Source organism: Plutella xylostella, chromosome 23 (assembly GCF_932276165.1).
Source record: "Plutella xylostella chromosome 23, ilPluXylo3.1, whole genome shotgun sequence".
In the NCBI taxonomy this organism is placed as follows: Eukaryota; Metazoa; Arthropoda; class Insecta; order Lepidoptera; family Plutellidae; genus Plutella; species Plutella xylostella.
In genome coordinates this window covers 8475296-8479533 of record NC_064003.1, presented here as the reverse complement: position 1 = coordinate 8479533, position 4238 = coordinate 8475296, and positions in this window count along the sequence as shown.

Genomic DNA, 4238 nt, shown 5'->3' with positions numbered 1-4238 from the left:
CTACAACACAGTAATAATGTAAATGACGTATTCACAAAGCGTTCACCGACTCAATTCTCTTGTAAGGCAATGCTTGGCGAGTGGGGTCATTCTAGTGTAAAACAATTTGAGGATTATTATTTTGTGCATGCACTTTCCAATCAAGCTCAGTAAAAAAAACATTTGTATTTTTTTATTTATGTTTGTTACCACCTTTTTATTTTTTTATGTAGACTTGTTTTAATTTTGGTTTCATTGTACTGGGTGAACCCAAACGTAAGATTTTGTTTGAGATGGGAAGATCTATGTAATCGGATCTTTGAAAAACATAATTGTAATATTATTACGTATATGACATACGTTTTAGTCGGTATTTCGAATGATGCTATACTAATCATTTACATACCTACTGTTTATACTTATAGCATATTTTTGGCATATCTATACTATGGTAGTAAACTAAATAAAGGAGAATGGCAATTTCTCTATAGCGCCATGACCAAGAGCGGCCATTGATGAAACATACACTGATGTGTAGTCCGTGACTACAGTATATACTGGTATTAATTTTATTATTATGAGGCATGAGAAAACGAAGATATAAGTGCCGAAAGATCAAGTCTTTCTACTGTACTAGATTTTACCCTTGAGCTAAAAATAGTTTTTAAAAGTGTTCCCGTGGGAATTCCTGGATAAAAAGTATTCTATGTTACTTCGGGATAACGGGAACTTGAATAGAATGAAATAATTTTTGAAATTGATCTCTTTATAAAAATAGGTTTCCGAGTGTGAAATGTGCAAAAATAATATTGATATTATTTGCAGAAATAAAATCATGTAATACATTTTGTGATGCACTATGTATTGGGAATCTCATGATTTAGATTATAAAACTTGTTTGTGCGTGTACTATTCATCAAAAACTTATTTAACGAAAAAATATATATTAATTAATTTACTTTTGAACCCTAATATCTCAAGAACCCCATGGTTTAGATTTTTTTAAATATTTTTCCCTGATAGTAGACATTTTTATCAATAACTTAAAATAGGTTTGGTTAGTGGCTGCTAACTTACGCAAAGCGGGTCAGGTTTCGCCATTCTTCTTTTCTGCTCTTTTGTAACATTTTGTTTTTCTATACACTTTACTGCAATAAATGATTTGATAATAATAATAGCATATTTATACATTTTGAAAGTTTTTTTTTAGAAACTAAGGTGGAATTTCACCAAAGCATAAACGCATTTAGTAGCCTGTCAAACGTTTGTCAGTTGGTACAAAATGTATTTAAAATATTCTTAAATACAATTTTAAATACGTTTAGCGTTTGGTCAAATTGAAAATCATAAAAATGATCCGTTCCTTCTAAATACGTTTAGTAGAACCCTCCGTGTCGCAATCCGCTCGTGGTGAACAATGCCGGCGGCGCTACATCCACAGCTCTATTAAGCTGAGTTAATAAGTGATGAGCAGATTCTGTGCTGGACTGTCTGTTAGTCTTCTAGCTGAAATTCATAGTTGTATTGTGCGGGAAATTGCATTAGTTTATTGAAGCGATAAGCAAGAAAATTTGGGGCGGTAACGTGACTTTAGTGGCGGTTTTAAAGGCAGAATTTTAAATTGAATATTGTCAAAATGCTGAATTCTACGTTTGAAACACGATTTTTTGATAAACTCTATTGTGTCTAACTATATGAATGATTTGTTGCTGAATTGTCGCGGATGAATTTGTTGCGGAAATCTGTTGAATTGCTACTATGAAAAATTGTTCCTTTAGAATCGTCTGCAAGTTATATTTCTTTTACTGGAAGGTCTAGTTGACTTTTTATCTGACCCCTTACCATGAATTTTCATCGTGAACGTGAAGTAGAATTCATCGAGTAATTTCACGTCACGTTCACAATGAAAATTCATGCTAAGGGGTCTGTTAATAACAATTTTAATGAATCCAAAACTATTGTGAAATAGTCTTCAAAGCTAAAACTACAAGCAACTATATTCCTCCTATTATATTCCGCACATCTTTGAATAACTATTCCCCACTTCCTAATAGCGACATTTAGGCTGAGAGCGCAAGAGGCAGCAAATAGCTGCATAAGGTGAAACAGTAAGTAAAGCGGTGCCAAGTTTGCGGTGTATTCTGTATCAAAAGAGCATGCGACTACTGCATGCTCATTACTAACGACAGGGATATGTTTTCAGGGTCTTGTAGGTTCCATTACTGGCATACCAAGTCGTTGTATATGTCGCAGGCATCTGGTAGAATCTCCTTTTTGATTGAATCACTAGCTTGTTCATTGAATAACGCTATCAACCAGACGCCTGCGACATATAGTATACACTATAAAGCGTACAATAACTAAGTGGATTTGTGTGTCAGAAAACACAAACTTTCTGAATTTACGAAAACCATCAAATCCTGTATGCACCTGCAGCACACGTAGACCTCTCCGGAAAACCTAAGCGTGTATGGCCTGGCCTGATGCATACAGTAACCCTGTGGAAACGTTCAATTTGAAATAATAACATATTATTATGGGCTTTTTGAGGAATAAACTGTCCACAATTAAGATCATAGACTGAAGCCCCGTTAGCCGAAGCCACTGTTAAAATAAATCATTCACATTTTTTAAGAATTTTCAGTACTTCAGTCTCCCATATTAAATCTCTGGCGAGGCGTCCTGAATGCGCCTGCATACAAGTGCTGGGATAAACTCTATTTCGTACACGTTCAGCTTACAGCCACCAGTTAGCTGCTTCGCTCCAAAACGACCCCAATTTCACTCCAAAGAATACTAAACTGAAATAAAAACCTCCTTTTAAAAAGAGCCGGAACTTTTTGGTGAAAGCCCTAACGTTTCCAACTACTATGCTGGGATTAGAAGAGAGCTGGTTTAAAGTAAATTTGCGTTGGATTAAGCTACATTATGTTCATGTGCATACGGAGTACTGAGTGCTGGTACTGACCCATTTCGTGTGGGTCGTGGGAGAGCACCGAATTAGTTGTACGATGTGTGCATTACACGTGATTTGCATTTTAATTGTCTTGCCGGGAAATATTTATAGCAACTACCTATTTGTTTGAATTCGGTGGAATTTTCTCGCTCCGGGATAAAATCAAAAATACTCATTTTGGGATTAATTTTATTAGTATACAGTTATTAATAAGTACTAAGCGAGAGCGCCGGTTTAAGTACAATGTATACCATCGCTCTTACGGTGAAGGAAAACATCGTAAGGAAACTTGCCCATCTAGATTCTAGATGTGTACCTGAAGTGCAATGCACTCATTTAAAAGCAGCGTGATCACGTGAGTACAGTGAAAAGCGTGAAAAGGTGGAACTTTTTCATTGCTCGTGACTGTATTTTGTCAAACACGAGTAGTAGATCTTCCGACGATAGTTCAGAGGAATAACGCTTGGATCGTGTCGTGTCGCATACGTCACGGTCGTAAAGCAATCAATTGATTTGTGCACATTACATCAGTTAGTCCTACGTACAGTTAAAGACAGGTTAACCGTAATTCTTTGGACAATATACCGTTCTTATTTCATGCACGTTAAGAGTGATGTTTTACCGGCATCGGTTGGTGTTGGGATGGGGTCTACTATACACAAAGCACACTAGTCCGTGGATGGATTTATTTGTACTGCCTTAATCTCTATACATGCACTGTTATCTACATTCCTATGTATACATACAGTGCATGTTTGTTGGTGCAAGTTTTATAGTATACTTTTATTCATAACCCATTGACCAAACTAATTATTAATGATTACTATGCCACTAATTTAATCATGATAATGAAATAAGATCATAATAAACATTAGACTAAGTTTTTTAAAAAAAAAACAAGACTTCGATTTTTTCAGTGGAATTTACGCTAATCTAGTTATAATATATATGGCGAGATAAAACGATTTAGTTAGTAACCATCTGAAGTCGAACTGTTTAACTTTGGAAAGTATGGTTCACCACATGTTTAGCTCCTCCAGTAAACGTTATAATAGTTTTCAGTTTTCAGGAGATAAGATTTAGGATTGTTGGGAAATCATCTAGTGTTATGTTTGTTACTATAATTATTGGTGAATATAACGTTTAAAACTCGTGTGCTAAGTGGATGTATTGTTTGACTTTTTTTATTCTGACATATAATACTTTATCAGACTACGATTAAATTATATGGCATTTAATAAAATCTATTCTCTCATCATCATGGCCAGAAAATTGTCTATTTTCATACTGAAGAAAAACTAAA